The sequence below is a fragment of the Capra hircus genome, chromosome 15 (assembly GCF_001704415.2).
Source record: "Capra hircus breed San Clemente chromosome 15, ASM170441v1, whole genome shotgun sequence".
In the NCBI taxonomy this organism is placed as follows: Eukaryota; Metazoa; Chordata; class Mammalia; order Artiodactyla; family Bovidae; genus Capra; species Capra hircus.
Window position 1 is genome coordinate 60264978 of NC_030822.1, and position 18073 is coordinate 60283050.

Sequence of the window (18073 nt, forward strand, 5' to 3'; positions counted from 1 at the left end):
CTACAGATAACTGGTGGTAATCTTTGATTATGGAGGTGAGTGAGGAAGTAGGTGGTGTTGGTTTAGTCGCCAAGTCATGTCCAACTCTTGCGACCCCATGGACTGTAGCCTGCCAGGCTCCTCTGTCCATGGGATGCTCCAGGCAAGAATAGGAAGTAGATATATTGGCAACTCCAGGGCTCCCTGATCTCCAGATCTTACGATGCTGAGTTCCATTACTAAACCAACCTGTGTAGTAGCATCTGTTTTCAAAGTAGACCTGTCAACTGGTGGGTGTCATCTGATAAGAAAGACCACTCATTTTAATCTCTTGAGATAATAATAGAAAAGTGAAGACTGCACCCTTTATTACTGAATTCAAGTTCAGCAACAGATCATCTGTTTTAAATCAAGGTAGTTCTTGATCCCAACCACTTATTTGGGTCATCTTTTTCTAGTTTGGCTTTTGGGGAAAGAACACCCTATGTGATCCTACAGCCTTAGATCTGGATTGACCATTTGGGCAGAGCACAAATGGAAATCTTTTATTGTGTTTTGCATTTTGTGGGATTTATTGAAATAATTCACTGTGATGGTGCCGTTTTCTGGCCAGTGTTGAGCAGCTCTGCTTTAAATTTGGTTAATTTCATTTTCTCTGAAGAGGGAAAAGAGGGGTCACTCAATCTTCACCTGCACCAGCAAATTAAACTCGTGTTAATTTCTTAGGCTCCTACATTAAACGCCTTGGGTAAACAGATTAATGGACATGTGCTCAGCTTTCTTTCTTTTTTTTTTTTTTTTGCAGCAGAGAACTCTGACTTCCATATGGCATTGTTGAATTTCAGAGGCTCTCTGGTGTTTTGGTAAATAGCAATGGATGTTGCCTTTAATTTTTCCAATATGTAATCTGTATAATCCTGTGATTCCTGCTGCAAGTGAAATCAGGAAGCACTGCAGTGTTGAAGCAAGAGTATTGTTCAGGTCATTTGTCTTCCTAATGCTTGTACTTTATTTCACATGTCAGTGTTTACATTACATACTTGTATTTTCTGTGAAAGAAAAAGTTAAATAAATCTTGGCAGTTTAATTTTCCTTTTCTTAAGGTAGTATTTTCTCTTTTGCTTTTAGCTTTTAAATCTTTGGTGAAGATTGGAAACTGAAGGAACTCAGCTCCTTCCATCACCCCCACTTTCACCCTGCAGTGTACAGACTTGCCCTCTGCAGATCAAACAACCTAGTGTGTTTATTCTGAAAACTGGGGAAAAGCCATTGGAAAACCCAGTGAGGATTAGTGTTAAAACCAAGCACAGTGGGAACTACCCAGTGTGTCAGCATTGTGCCTACAAGAGAGTTTCTGAGTCCACGTTACGTTTTTGAATTAAGACTCTCTGGACTTTGAGAATCTTCCATTGTTTGTTGTTCAGTTGGCCAAGTGGTGTCCAACTCTTTGTGACCCCATGGACTGCAGCACTCCAGGCTCCTCTGTCCCTCACCATCTCCAAGAGTTTGCCCAAGTTCATGTCCATTGAATTAGTGATGTCTTCCAACCATCTCATCCTCTGTCACCCTCTTCTCCTCTGCCTTCAGTTTTTCCCTGCATCAGGGTCTTTTCCAATGAGTCGGCTATTCACATCAGGTGGCTAAAGTATGAGAGTCTTCATAGAAATGGGACCTAGTCATATCTAACATTTAGGTAATTTACCACTTTGTCAGGTGCAATACAACTTTGTGTGTATGTGTGTGTGAATGAATTTCTAATATCATTCCTGTATCTCGCACCTTAAGAGTCAATAACTTCTGGTAGCCATCTGGCTGTTCTTTGCGGTGCTTAGTTGCTCAATCATGTCCAACTTTGTTACCTTATGGACTGTATGCCCACCAGGCTCCTCTGTCCATGGAATTCTCCAAGCAAAAGCACTAGAATGGGTTGCCATTTCCTCCTCCAAGGGATCTTCCCAACCCAGGGTTCCACCCACATCTCCTGCATTGCAGGCAGATTCTTTTACCACTGAGCCACCAGAGAAGCCCTTTTATACCAATACCATTGGTTAACTAGTTTTCTTTCCATAGGACCCAAAATGTCCATGAAACTTGGTTTATTTTTCACAAGTTGTTTTCAAGAAGGATGTTTTATTAATTTGATTCCAGGAGGGAGAAATGCACAGCCTTAATGAATTTCTTTTCCCTACCTAGAAGGTCATCCTTCTTGTTTAATTACTCGTAGGGCTGGCTTGAGTCTTCCTCTCTTTAATTGAAGCCTTTCTAGACTTCAGACTACTGTGATTACGCCCTTAACCCTCCTGAGTATCTAGTGGCTTTACTAATGACATAGAACCTTCTCCTGTAACCCTTGTAAACCTGTCTCTCAAGAACATTGTTGGCACTTGAGAGCAAAGACCATATTGCACTTCTGTGTATTCCCAGCATTCAACACAGTTCCCTGAATATTTTGGTACTGTACCAAAATGGTACAAATTTGGGTACTGTGTTTATTGCCAAAAAAGAAAAGTACAAAAAAACCTGCAACTAATATACAGCTGTTGCTTTCCGTTTGGTCAACTTTTGACCATAGGAAATAGAGCAAGTCAGAAGCCCTATAGTGCTCAAAGAGCAACTGGAAAGATGTGAATGAGGCTCAATGCTACGTTTATTTTAGGAATTCTGAAGGATACATGCTTTCACACAAAGGCAGATTCCTCAGAGTCCCTTATTGGGTACCCTTAATGAATATTTTATTATGACTTGATTTTGGAGGGTCAGACAGCCCAGGAGACCTGATGATTTTGGGGCAGAAAGCCCTCTCCTCCAGGTGTGAGGAAGCGTGGGGTTCCTACCAGCTACAAGCCCTGCTAGGCAAAGGAAGTCTAACTGCAAGATGACTTCATGGTGACATTCAAATTCAATAATATCAAGTGGTAAGTGGTTTTTTTACAGCTGAAAGATATTTTGGCTCTCCTCAGCCCTGAGTTCAGCATAGACCTGGCACGGAAACAAATTATAACCAACAGATTTGATAAATGAAGTGAGGGCCATTCAGATAAGGGATATAAGAATGCAGAATTGTAGTGATACGGGCAAACTGGGAACTTCTATTGTGGCTCCTTAGAATAAAGAGCTCACAGTTAAATTAATTGGGTTAAATAGCAGTTTACTTGAGTACGAGTATTTCTTTAAAATGTTTGAGGAACTCTTAAGATATCTTCATAAAATACTTTAAAATGGTAGGGTTTTTTGTTTGTTTTTGCTTCTAGTTCCTAGGCTGCTTGTTCTGTCTTAACATGCCTAGAGATAAAAGTATAAACCAGATGATTCTTGATGGTTCTAAGAGCCAAAAGATTGTGTGAGATAAAACTAACTTCTTCTGACAAGGGTTTTTTGCAGATCTGCATTTCAGCCGTTTCCTTCCTTAGGATGGTTCTCTTTGACCTCTGTTTGCCTGCAGAATCAGTATTTGGCAGTTGGTACCACTGGCCTGCAATTTGCCATTTTAACCCTTGAGTTCCAAGTTGCCAAGTGAAGAAGTTATAGGTTCTGGTCTGTTTGCTTCAGTAGCACTATACTGAATGCTGGAGATGTGATTCATAGAGCAGTGATTCTCAAGTGAAGCTCCACCAAAGAATCACCTGGGGACCCTCTAATTACCCACTGCTGATGACACTAGAGACTGGAAAGCAATCCCACCAAGGATCAAAGATTATTGAGTGTGTGCTCAGCCGTGCCCAACTCTTTATGACCCCATGGGCCGTAGTCCACCAGGCTCCTCTGTCCGTTGGGTCTCCAGGCAAGAATCCTGGAGAGGGTTGCTATTTCCTCCTCCCGGGGAATCTTCCCAACATAGGGATTGAACTGTGCCTTCTGCATCTCCAGCACTGCAGGCAGAGTCTTTTTCCACTGAGCCATGGGGAAGCCCTCAAAGATAATTAAGTCAGCAAAATGTTTGGGGTCCTTTTCCAACGACAACCCCTGCTAACCAGGCCTCCATCCAGGCCTCTTCCCCTCCGCAGACCCTTTGTTATGCTTTTTCTATCAAACTTTACCTGTCTCATCTCTCCTTCGCTCTTGGCCCTGCTTTCTGGGAAACAATTAACTAATGTGATACTGAAGTACATGAATGGATGTTAATAATTTACTGTAGTTCCCTTCTCATTGATCCTCTCATCTCAGTACATTTGAATGATCAGTTCAGTGCAGTCGCTCAGTTGTGTCCGACTCTGCGACCCCATGAATCGCAGCACGCCAGGCCTCCCTGTCCATCACCATCTCCCGGAGTTCACTCAGACTCACGTCCATCGAGTCTGTGATGCCATCCAGCCATCTCATCCTCAGTTGTCCCCTTCTCCTCCTGTCCCCAATCCCTCCCAGCATCAAGGTCTTTTCCAATGAGTCAACTCTTCGCATGAGGTGGCCAAAGTACTGGAGTTTCAGCTTTAGCATCATTCCTTCCAAAGAAATCCCAGGGCTGATCTCCTTCAGAATGGACTGGTTGGATCTCCTTGCAGTCCAAGGGACTCTCAAGAGTCTTCTCCAACACCACAGTTCAAAAGCATCTATTCTTCGGCACTCAGCCTTCTTCACAGTCCAACTCTCACATCCATACATGACCACTGGAAAAACCATAGCCTTGACTAGATGGACCTTAGTCGGCAAAGTAATGTCTCTGCTTTTGAATATACTATCTAGGTTGGTCATAACTTTTCTTCCAAGGAGTAAGCGTCCTTTAATTTCAGGGCTGCAGTCACCATCTGCAGTGATTTTGGAGCACCCCAAAATAAAGTCTGACACTGTTTCCACTGTTTCCCCATCTAATTCCCGTGAAGTGATGGGACCAGATGCCATGATCTTTGTTTTCTGAATGTTGAGCTTTAAGCCAACTTTTTCGCTCTCCTCTTTCACTTTCATCAAGAGGCTTTTTAGCTCCTCTTCACTTTCTGCCATAAGAGTGGTGTTATCTGCATATCTGAGGTTATTGATATTTCTCCCGGCAATCTTGATTCCAGCTTGTACTTCTTCCAGTCCAGCATTTCTCATGATGTACTCTGCATAGAAGTTAAATAAGCAGGGTGACAATATACAGCCTTGACATACTCCTTTTCCTATTTGGAACCTGTCTATGGTTCCATGTCCAGTTCTAACTGTTGCTTCCTGACCTGCATACAGATTTCTCAAGAGGCAGGTTAGGTGTGATAACAATCTGGAAAAAAAAAAAAAAGAAATGACTAGTTTTGGCAATTTTAGACCCATTTAGATGCCATGTAATTAATTTACTTGTTACATGGGAGGAGAGTTTGAGCCAGCAGACCCAGCCTTCAGGAAGACTGCCTGGGGGTTTTCAAACCCTGCTGCCTCCTCAGATAAGGACCTGTGGTTGTCTCAAATAGGAATATGTGGGTATTGAGCCCTTCTGCTCAGGACACACTGGGGAGCCTGCTTTGCTGATTTTACATTCTTGGCTCCGTTTATTTGACACAAGTACAGTGAAAACTTCCCCTTTGTTATTCTGTCGCTGGTCTTCTTCAGAGTTTCTTTGGAGCTGCTTTCCACCTTCCTCAGAAATAAGAGCAAAGGTTAATCTCGTTTTGAGAGAAGTGACCTGAAATGTGATCATTCAACCAACAAAAAAAACACCATGTGTCATTCCGGAATTGGTCTTGCTCCTTGTCTCCCTATGTCTCTAAGCCTCCTTGGTATTTCCTATAATATGCTCCCATTTTTTTTCTCTCAATGAAATATTTGTGGAGTTACGTAGAAAATGAGGCTGGTTCTACAGTGCTGCTTTTGTAAAAGAATCTTGTGAATTTTTTAAAAATTCAGATTCCTTGGGATATTTCTATAATTGTGTTCCCAGAGCCTGAAATTACCAGAGGTACTGTAAAAAATATAATCCAAAATTTAAACTTGTTGCCATGCTTTTTCGGTTTTGTTTTACTCCCAGGTATCAGTTTCTAGAAACTCAGGGCAGCCTCGTCTGAAATGCCCTCGTGTCCAGCAGAGGGCAGCCTGCTCTCACAAGAAGCTTCAGGTTTTTTTTCCTACAGGAGTCTGATTAGTTTCATATTAGCTGAAGCGACTTAGCAGCAGCAGCTGCAGCAGCAGCAGCTGTATCCTTGGTGTCAAAATTCCAGTGTAAATTGAAATATCTGAGTTATTTCTATATACCTATATTTCTAAATATAAATTTATTAATATAATATTAATATATACCTAAAAAATAAATATATACCTATGTGTCTAAAATTGCACAATTTTCCTGGGAAAAACCATGTCCATAATTTGTGGGACCTGGATCATCACCGCAACAGTGGTTCCCTGCTTGGTAAATGACCCACAGGTAAATTTTTCACAGTTAATTTCCCTTCTGTTTGACGTGACCTTGATGGTATTCACAGGCAGTAAAAGATACGTGTTTGGTTAAGATAGGGAAGCAACTACTTTTAGGGGTAATACAGGAGACCTGGGTTCAATCCCTGGGTTGGGAAGGTCCCCTGGAGAAGGGAATGACTACCCACTCCAGTATTCTTACCAGGAGATTTCCATGAACAGAGGATCCTGGTGGGCTACTGTCCATGGGGTCACAGAGAGTCGGACATGACTGAGCAACTAACACACACCAGTCATTTATGCATCTTCAATTTTCCAAACATGAGCAAAGCACAGTCTTAACTTTGCTTCCGCTAACTTACTGATATCATCAAAGGATCAAAGGATACATGAACGTTCAAAGTTCTCCCCTCCATCAGATGCTGACAAATTATCCACAGCACAGTAGTTCAACTTAATGTAGCAGGGGCTGAGACTCAATAGAGTAAAATGCTTCAGAATACCTTTGATTGCTCCTCATGTGTAGGTCATGCGTTGAAAAGCAAACATTTGCAGAAGGAAGTAGAATTTGCATTTAAAAGCATGAATATCCACTTAGGCCAATGTAGGCCTTTAGGGACAGACAAGTTCAGCTCTTTGATAAAGAAGATTTCCTTAACACACAAAAATAGATACCTATTTCTGAACTCAATCTTAGAACTTTATCGAGAATGTACTGAGGTTTGGATTTTTCATTATTTTGGGGATTTCTTTTTTCCTTTTATGCTTTTTTACAGCCTCTAGATCATCAGATTTGCTCTGTAGAGAAATAATATGAGTAATAGCTAATATTTATTAAGTATTTACTCCCAGGTGGCTTATGGTAAAGAATTTGCCTGTAATGCAGGAGACACAGTTTTGATCCCTGGGTCAGGAAGATCCCTTGGAGAAGGAAATAGCAACCCAATCCTGTATTCTTTCCTGGAAATCCCACAGACAGAAGAGCCTGGTGGGCTACAATCCATGAGGTCACAAGAGGCGGACACGGCTTAGCGACTAAACCACCACATGTAAAGAATACTTCAAGTTGCTTTTTTTCTCATAATCTTTACATCTTTATGAGCTTGATAACTATTGTCCTCTTTTTGAAGATAGGGAAAAAAAAAAAGTGAAGATAGGGAAACTGATACTCAGATCAGCTAGGTAGAAAGTGGTGGACCTGGAATTCAAACCCAAGCTGTATTTCTGGCACCAGACCTTCTCTCTTAACCGTGATCGTACACTCTCATGACCTCTCTTTGAGATATTATGTCTAGGCATCTGGAATGAATAGAAGAGCGTAGATAAGAACAGGCCCTTTTGCCGACAAAGGTCCATATAGCCAAAAATATGGTTTTTCCAGTAGTCATGTATGGATGTGAGAGTTGAGCTATAAAGAAAGCTGAGTGCTGAAGAACTGATGCTTTCAAACTGTGGTGCTGGAGAAGACTCTTGAGCATTCCTTGGACTGTGAAGAGATCAAACCAGTGAATCCTAAAGGAAATCAGTCCTGAATGTTCATTGGAAGGATTGATGCTGAAGCTGAAGCTCTAATACTTTGGCCACCTTATGTAACGAGCCAACTCATTGGAAAAGACCCCGATGGAAAGATTGAGGCGGGAGGAGAAGGGGGCAACAGAGGATGAGATGGTTAGATGGCATCTCCAACTCAATGGACATGAGTTTGAGCAAGCTCCAGGAGATGGTGAAGGACACGGAAGTTTGGCGGGCTGCAGTCTGTGGGGTCACAAACAGTAAAACATGACTGAGAGACGGAAGGATAACTACAAGAACAAGACCAGGATCTCGTCAAAGCTGTTTCATTCTTTTACCACCTTCTTATTTTGCCTCCAATAATCACAGCCTAGGGGTTGTCCTAGTAAGACAGAGTATACCAATAATATGTTCAGTTTTTGTAGGGGCTTTTTGTTGGTTTGTTCTTACCTTATATTTACCTTATGTTGATTTACAGTGCTATTAGTTCTGTTGTACACCAAAGTGGTTCAGTCATGGCATATACGTATATCCATTCTTTTTCAGATTCTTTTCCCTTGTAGGCTATTACAGACTACTGAGTATAGTTCCCTGTGCTGTATAGTAGGCCAGTTATCTCTTTTATATATAGTAGTGTGTATATGTTAATCCCAAACACCTCATTTATTCCCTTCCTTCCACCTGTTCACTTTGGTAACCTTAAGTTTGTTATTAAAGTCTGTGAGATTGTTTCTGCTTTGTCTGTCTATGGCCATACCACCCTGGATGCACCTGATCTTGTCTGCAGGGATTTTCTAGAACACTGTGAGCTCTCAGCTAATTTAATCACACAACTAGATTAGAAAGGGAGCTGCTTTCCTAAAGTCCTAGAGGTAAGTGGAAATTTGGTTTCTGATTACAGTCCCAGTGGAATTTCTGCTGAGATGTAAATGGTGCATCCAGGGGTCTTGGCACTGTTTCTTTCTTACTCCTGTGACATTTTCCCTAACAGCTCTGCTTGGCAGATAAGGAAAAAGAAAAAATGAGAATACCATCTTCAGGGGACATCAGAGGGAAAAACTTTGAGGGGACCAGTAATATTTTAAGTCATCTCTGCTTTGCTATATCAAATCTCTGTTTAACTGGGGTCTGGGGACAGTGTACCCTAATGCTGAAAGCTACCTATGTTGGGTGTAATACAATCCGTGGTGATGAGGGCTTACAAAAATGAGGGCAAAGAAGGGAATCTAACCCGTGGGCATAGCAGGGCTAGACAGGGACTAGTCGGCAAGGGTGGGGGTAGGGGCGGGAAGACCATGAATACAGATCCCTGCATGTCAAGGGTGAGACCAGCTAGGCAGAGGCAGAGTCCGGTTTACAGTGTGGTAACCAAGAGCTAGAAGGTTTGATTGTTTGTTTGAATATGTAATAACTTCTTTGGTTCAGAATTTAAAGAGCTTAAATGCAATGCATTATTCAGGATTGGGTCCTGAAATAGGAAAAAAGACACTAGTGGAAAAACTGAAGAAATTTGAGTAAAATCTGTGTGCGTGTGCTCAGCTGCTCAGTTGGGCCTGACTCTTTTCGACCCCATGGATGGTAGTTCACCAGGCTCCTCTGTTCACAGAATTTTCTAGACATGAGTACTGGAGTGAGTTGCCGTTTCCTTCAGCAGGGACTCTTCCCCACCCAGGGATCAAACCCGCAACTTTCGCATCTCCTGCATTGACAGGAGGATTCTTTTCCACAAGTGCCACTTGGGAAGCATAGTAAAATTTGGAATTCACCTAGAGACAGACATCCGGGATGTGAAGTCAAGTGGACCTTAGAAAGCATCACTACGAACAAAGCTAGTGGAGATGATGGAATTCCAGTTGAGCTGTTTCAAATCCTGAAAGATGATGCTGTGAAAGTGCTGCACTCAATATGCCAGAAAATTTGGAAAACTCAGCAGTGGCCACAGGACTGGAAAAGGTCAGTTTTCATTCCAATCCCAAAGAAATGCAACGCCAAAGAATGCTCAAACGACCGCACAATTGCACTCATCTCACATGCTAGTAAAGTAATGCTCAAAATTCTCCAAGCCAGGCTTCAGCAATACGTGAACCGTGAACTTCCAGATGTCTAAGCTGGTTTTAGAAAAGGCAGAGGAACCAGAGATCAAATTGCCAACATCTGCTGGATCATGGAAAAAGCAAGAGAGTTCCAGAAAAACATCTATTTCTGCTTTATTGACTATGCCAAAGCCTTTGACTGTGTGGATCACAATAAACTGTGGAAAATTCTGAAAGAGATGGGAATACCAGACCACCTGACCTATCTCTTGAGAAATCTGCATGCAGGTCAGGAAGCAACAGTTAGAACTGGACATGGAACAACACACTGGTTCCAAATAGGAAAAGGTGTACATCAAGGCTGTATATTGTCACCCTGCTTATTTAACTTCTATGCAGAGTACATCATGAGAAATGCTGGGCTGGAAGAAGTACAAGCTGGAATCAAGATTGCTGGGAGAAATATCAATAACCTCAGATATGCAGATGAGACCACCCTTATGGCAGAAAGTGAAGAGGAGCTATCAAGCCTCTTGATGAAAGAGAAAGAGGAGAGCGAAAAAGTTGGCTTAAAGCTCAACATTCAGAAAACGAAGATCATGGCATCTGGTCCCATCACTTCATGGGAAATAGATGGGGAAACAGTGGAAACAGTGTCAGACTTCATTTTTGGGGGCTCCAAAATCACTGCAGATGGTGATTGCAGCCATGAAATTAAAAGACGCTTACTCCTTGGAAGAAAAGTTATGGCCAATCTAGATAGCATATTGAAAAGCAGAGACATTACTTTGCTGACTAAGGTCCGTCTAGTCAAGGCTATAGTTTTTCCAGTAGTCATGTATGGATGTGAGAGTTGGACTGTGAAAAAAGCTGAGCGCCAAAGAATTGATGCTTTTGAACTCTGGTGTTGGAGAAGACTCTTGAGAGTCCCTTGGACTGCAAGGAGATCCAACCACTCCATCCTAAAGGAGATCAGTCCTGGATGTTCATTGGAAGGACTAATGCTAAAGGCGAAACTCCAATACTTTGGCCACCTCATGCGAAGAGTTGACTCATTGGAAAAGACCTTGATGCCGGGAGGGATTGGGGGCAGGAGGAGAAGGGGATGATAGAGGATGAGATGTCTGGATGGCATCACCCACTCGATGGACACGGGTTTGAGTGAACTCCGGGTGTTGGTGATGGACAAGGAGTCCTGGCGTGCTGCGATTCATGGGATTGCAAAGAGTTGGACACGACTGAGCGACTGAACTGAACTGAAATAGTAAAAAGCAAACAAAAGGATAAATAGATTGTACACTGGAAAATCTTATATTTCTGTTTCCCAGATACTCCATCAACCAATGTGGTTAGTCATCTGTGTTCTCCTAGAGATTTTTGTTTTCAAATGCTCATACAAGCACATGTGTGTTCATTCTATTTTGCACAAATAGATATTACACACACTGTTGGAGAAGACAATGGCACCCCACTCCAGTACTCTTGACTGGAAAAATCCCATGGATGGAGGAGCCTGGTAGGCTGCAGTCCATGGGGTCACTAAGAGTGGGACACGACTGAGCGACTTCACTTTCACTTTTCACTTTCATGCATTGGAGAAGGAAATGGCAACCCACTCCAGTGTTCTTGCCTGGAGACTCCCAGGGACAGCAGAGCCTGGTGGGCTGCTGTCTATGGTGTTGCACAGAGTCGGACACGACTGAAGCGACTTAGCAGCAGCAGCAGCAGCAGCAGCACACACACTGTGTAGTATTATAGTGTGTTATATTATTACACACACATTGCTTTTTTAAAAAAATCATAAAGTAGACAGGGATCAAGACCATCCCCATGGAAAAGAAATGCAAAAAAGCAAAATAGCTGTCTGGGGAGGCCTTACAAATAGCTGTGAAAAGGAGAGAGGCAAAAAGCAAAGGAGAAAAGGAAAGATATAAGCATCTGAATGCAGAGTTCCAAAGAATAGCAAGAAGAGATAAGAAAGCCTTCTTCAGTGATCAATGCAAAGAAATAGAGGAAAACAACAGAATGGGAAAGACTAGAATCTCTTCAAGAAAATTAGAGATACCAAGGGAACATTTCATGCAAAGATGGGCTCGATAAAGGACAGAAATGGTATGGACCTAACAGAAGCAGAAGATATTAAGAAGAGGTAGTAAGAAACACGGAAGAACTGTACAAAAATGATCTTCACGACCACGATAATCATGATGATGTGATCACTCATCTAGAGCCAGACATCCTGGAATGTGAAGTCAAGTGAGCCTTAGAAAGCATTACTATTAACAAAGCTAGCGGAGGTGATGGAATTCCAGTTGAGCTGTTTCAAATCCTGAAAGATGATGCTGTGAAAGTGCTGCACTTAATATGCCAACAAATTTGGAGAACTCAGCAGTGGCCACAGGACTGGAAAAGGTCAGTTTTCATTCCAATCCCAAAGAAAGGCAATGCCAAAGAATGCTCAAACTACTGCACAATTGCACTCATCTCACATGCTAGTAAAGTAATGCTCAAAATTCTCCAAGCCAGGCTTCAGCAATATGTGAACCGTGAACTTCCAGATGTCTAAGCTGGTTTTAAAAAAGGCAGAGGAACCAGAGATCAAATTGCCAACATCTGCTGGATCATGGAAAAAGCAAGAGAGTTCCAGAAAAACATCTATTTCTGCTTTATTGACTATGCCAAACCTTTGACTGTGTGGATCACAATAAACTGTAGAAAATTCTGAAAGAGATGGGAATACCAGACCACCTAACCTGCCTCTTGAGAAATCTGTATGCAGGTCAGGAAGCAACAGTTAGAACTGGACATGGAACAACACACTGGTTCCAAATAGGAAAAGGTGTACATCAAGGCTGTATATTGTCACCCTGCTTATTTAACTTCTATGCAGAGTACATCATGAGAAATGCTGGGCTGGAAGAAACACAAGCTGGAATCAAGATTGCTGGGAGAAATATCAATAACCTCAGATATGCAGATGAGACCACCCTTATGGCAGAAAGTGAAGAGGAGCTAACAAGCCTCTTGATGAAAGAGAAAGAGGAGAGTGAAAAAGTTGGCTTAAAGCTCAACATTCAGAAAACGAAGATCATGGCATCTGGTCCCATCACTTCATGGGAAATAGATGGGGAAACAATGGAAACAGTGTCAGACTTTATGTTTTTGGGCTCCAAAATCACTGCAGATGGTGATTGCAGCCATGAAATTAAAAGACGCTTACTCCTTGGAAGAAAAGTTATGACCAACCTAGATAGCATATTCAAAAGCAGGGACTTACTTTGCCGACTAAGGTCCGTCTAGTCAAGGCTATGGTTTTTCCTGTGGTCATGTATGGATGCCGAAGAATTGCTGCTTTTGAACTGTGGTGTTGGAGAAGACTCTTGAGAGTCCCTTGGAGTGCACGGAGATCCAACCAGTCCATTCTGAAGGAGTTCAACCCTGGGATTTCTTTGGAGGGAATGATGCTGAAGCTGAAACTCCAGTACTTTGGCCACCTTATGCAAAGAGTTGACTCATTGGAAAAGACTCTGATGCTGGGAGCGATTGGGAGCAGTAGGAGAAGGGGACGACTGAGGATGAGATGGCTGGATGGCATCACGGACTCGATGGACGTGAGTCTGAGTGAACTCCGGGAGATGGTGATGGACAGGGAGGCCTGGCGTGCTGTGATTCATGGGGTCGCAAAGAGTCAGACACGACTGAGTGACTGAACTGAACTGAACTGAGGAGCAATTTATTATTTCTAAACATTTTCAATTCAAATTACCCTATGTAACACTATGGTCCTTGCTTTTTCACTTAACACTGTAACAAAGGGTATTTGTTGGACTATGTATAGCATCTGGCAAGATACCCATGGGTCTGTCCTAGAATATTAGGGCCATAATAGGACTCAGGGGCCTAAGACCTTTGCGAAAGGTCACCATGCCTGCTCGATCACCGAGTTTGTTGCATCTTAAATATACCCTTGTGGTCAAGGAGGTACTCATTCTGACCGCTTTTGGGAAACAGGGGGTGACAGACCTTGAACTTAAGCCTCCAGATGTTCTCTTTATGTGTTTGGTGTGGGCACCAGATTCAAGGACTCAGTAAGCCCCTGGAAGTCAAAAACAAAACTGCCAACATTTGTGTTATGCGTGCCATTTAGCAAGTCCTTTACAGTCTGGATCTCACTCCTTGAAACAATCCTGAAAGAGAAGTAAGGTAAGCATTGTCCCTACCTTACCACTGAGAAAGCCTTCTGGAAGGCCTTGAATCAGGTCATCTGACTCTAAACCATGTAAATTTCATCAGCTTTTCACATGGGTCCTCTTTGTTGCCAAAGCTCAGCTGATTGGAATGTTTTCTTTCCTGCTTCTGCTTCCTCAGTAGATAATAACTATTAATGGCAAATTTCTGAGGGCTTACTCTCATCAGATACTAATCTAGGCACTACGTATTAATTATTTAATCTTAACAACCACAAGAAGTAAGGTTTACAACCACACTCTACAGATGAAGAAACCAAGGTTCAGAGAGCGTATGTTATTTGCCCAAAGTCACACAATTAGTTGGCTCAAAAATCACTGTAAATCATGACTGTAGCCATGAAATTAAAAGACACTTACCCCTTGGAAGAAAAGTTATGACCAACCTAGATAGCATATTGAATAGCAGAGACATTACTTTGTCAACAAAGGTTCGTCTAGTCAAGGCTATGGTTTTTCCTGTGGTCATGTATGGATGTGAGAGTTGGACTATAAAGAAAGCTGAGTGCTGAAGAATTGATGCTTTTGAACTGTGGTGTTGGAGAAGATTCTTGAAAGTCCCTTGGACTGCAAGGAGATCCAACCAGTCCATCGTAAAGGAGATCAGTCCTGGGTGTTCATTGGAAGGACTGATGCTAAAGCTGAAACTCCAATACTTTGGCCACCTGATGTGAAGAACTGACTCATTGGAAAAGACCCTGATGCTGGGGAATATTGAAGGCAGGAGGAGAAGGGGACGACAGAGGATGAGATGGTTGGATGGCATCACTGACTCAATGGACAGGAGTTTGAGTAAACTCTGGGAGTTGGTGATGGATAGGGAGGCCTGGTGTGTTGCAGTCCAGGGGGTTGCAAAGAGTCGGACACAACTGTGCAACTGAACTGAACTTAACACAATTAATAATTGATAGAGCTAGGATGTCAATCAAGGTCTTCCCGACTTCACTGTGTACTCTCTTAATCACTGTATAGACTGGCCTGAGTCAGAACCATCTCTTCCCAAGGATTATATTCTTCCCAAGAATTCAAAGAAAGATTTTCCCTGGAAATCCAATACCTTTTTATTGTTTATTTTTTTGGGGCACACTGCTTGGCACATGGGATCTCCACCAGGGATCAAACTCATGCCTGCTGCATTGGTAGAATGGAGTCTTAACTGCTGGGCCACCAGAGAAATCCTCCAATACCTTTTTTACATACAGCAGTAAGCTGTGGCATGGTGGAGGGTGCGGGATAAAGCAAGGGATAGTGAGAATCCCTGATTATGAGTTCTTCAGCTTCTTTGAGTCACTGTGTGAGTCCAGGTAAAGTCTCTTTTTCTTTGCCAAGTATTCCCACCCATAATGTTGGGATTAAAATTTTGCCACAAAATGGAAAAAGAGAAAGAAGAAGAAAATATCAAGGTAATGTTGAGGGGCAAATATTTGAGTCTCACAGAAGGAAGACATTCTTTGTATAAATATAAATTTGAAATGTCATTAACGCTATGGTGATAATTACTACTCTGCCATGAATGAAGTACAGACCTGGGAATCAGTTTCCCAGGTTCATCTTGCTGAATGAAGAGGGTTGGAAAGTATCTGTATATGCCTCTGGTTTTCTGTGCCTGAACTGAGCCACCCACCTCTTTCTCGGTGGCCTTCTCCATAGCATGGTGCTTCTGGGTCTGCCGAGAGAACCTCCCTAGGCACAGTTCTCTCTGTGCACACAGCCTTTGCTCCCAGAGTGGTGACTCTGGAACAGATCAGCCCTTGAAGGAGTGCTTACCTGTAGAGCTCTGCGGAAGAGGCAACCCTAGTAAACGTGAGGCAAGAGGCAGGAGACACAGCGACGTCATGCAGACTTCCTTAGGACTAACCCTTTTCTATTGCGACACTCAGAAATGTGGATCCCGTCAGCTTGTGCTTCTCAGTATTCTCCACGCTTCATCTGACCTGGAACTGGCAAGTCTAACCTTGTCTTCCTTTGATTGACTGGATAAGTGAACTGTAATTGGGTGTCTGAATTCAGTGCTTCTGTGCTGAGCATGTCACACTGCTTCCCAGGGGTTGCCTCCAATCCCATCTTATCTCAGTGGTTGCCCCTGATGCTCCTGGGTCAGGAGTTTCTTGTGGTGCATGAGGGACAGGGAAAGGAGACCAGAGGGAGCAACAGAGGGGAGAGGCGGGTGTGGAAACAGCTCAGTGCCACAGGACTGTATTTGTGGTGCTTTGCTAGCTTCCAGGAATCCCGCAAAGGAGGGATCTGTTTAAACTGGCAAAACCCACAACCAGAAGGGACAGAACTGTTTAGCAAGGAGCAACTGTAGTTGTCATTTGCTTTTTCTGGACAGAGGTAGCTTCCAGAGGCTACCTGAGCAGACTCTTCCTGAGCAGATGTTTCCTTGTTGACCTGGAAATGATTTTTCTGGATAAACTTATCAAATCAATGACTTTTGAATATCAGTGTACATTAACATCATCAAGGAGCGTGGTAAAAATGTGCCCCATTCTCAAGGATTCTCATTCAGTTGCTCCTGGGTGTAGGCTAGGAATCAGCATTTTTAACAAACATTTTCGGCGATTCATGTAGTCAGTGGACCACACTCCCCAAAAGACTGTCTTGGATTAAGTTCCAGTTTCCCTTCAGCCTAATTTTTGAAATAGGCTCTTTCTGCTGCCGTCTATTTGCTTTCATCACTTTCTTTATTGAAGGATTTACTAGCATCTCCATGTTTACTGTCTGTTTCATTCACACATAATCACAGTAACTGGAAAGGCAGTCAGAGATGGTTAGCTCCATTTTATTGAGGGTGAGGGGGTGGAGGTGGAACCGAGGCGTGGGGAGAGGTAAGTCATGATGAGTCAGCTACAGAGGTGGGAATGGAAGTCCAGAATTGATGACTCTCAAACCAGGCAATCTTCTGGGGCCCATTTTCTCAGCTTGTGATTTCATATTTAATCATAGTTATTTCATAGGTGTCCAATTCATTGTGCTTGGGTAAGCGAAGTGTATTTGAGTTTTAAACAAAATAGCTTAGCATCCATCAGTGTGCTAGTTTTTATATTTAGCGTATTGAAGCTTGTCTAAGCTTGAGTTAATATCTGCCCTGAGAGATGATGTGGAACTGACTTAATGTGCTTCTTTCTGTGCTTGCTTCCTTTATCATTTCTGACTTTTTTTTTTTTTAGGCCTGCTTCATCATACAAGATTTCAGTTCCCTGACCAGAGTCTTAACCACTGGACTGCCAGGGAAGTCTGATGAAGACTTTTAAGAGAATAGATTTCTCTTCCTCATGACAATAGGAACCCCCCTCTGGTCTTCTGGATAGAGGACTAAATCAAAAAACCTCTTAATTTTCTTTTTCTCCAACTTGTATAGTACTTGGAAAATCTTGAAAACTCTCACTTTACTTATTTTTATTACAGTGTGACTTAAATGTACAAATATAAAGTAAGAATATAATGATCTTTTATTTATAGTTCTTTTATAACTAAAAAATATAAATTTACAAGTTAAATACAAATGATATCACAAAACTAATACCATTCAAATTAATATCATAGCAGTTTAACATGGCAGATGATGTATTTTGCTGAGATTAAATTATCCCTTGTATTGTGATTATGGTATTCCTGTGAAAGCTCAGCTTCTTTTGAGTTCAAAATACCTATACCACCAAGCAACGTATATTATCTCAATTTTCTTACCACTTTTCTGTCAGAACTGCTGTGACAATGCAGTCTATGATGTGGTCTGGCTTTCATTTAGTGCATGGAAACACATTTTCATTTTAAATCCACCTCTGTTCCTTTCTCATGATCCCAGAATAGTTAAGGCACCACTAAGACATACATGCAAATACAAGTATTGAAATCCCAAGGCAATACCAGGTTATAAAGTGGTCATTCAAATAATCCAGAATGCCTAAATTAAGAATTACTGTTCAGATTCACTGGTTCCCATACTTACACTATGATCAAAAGCCTTATCTACTGTGTTTA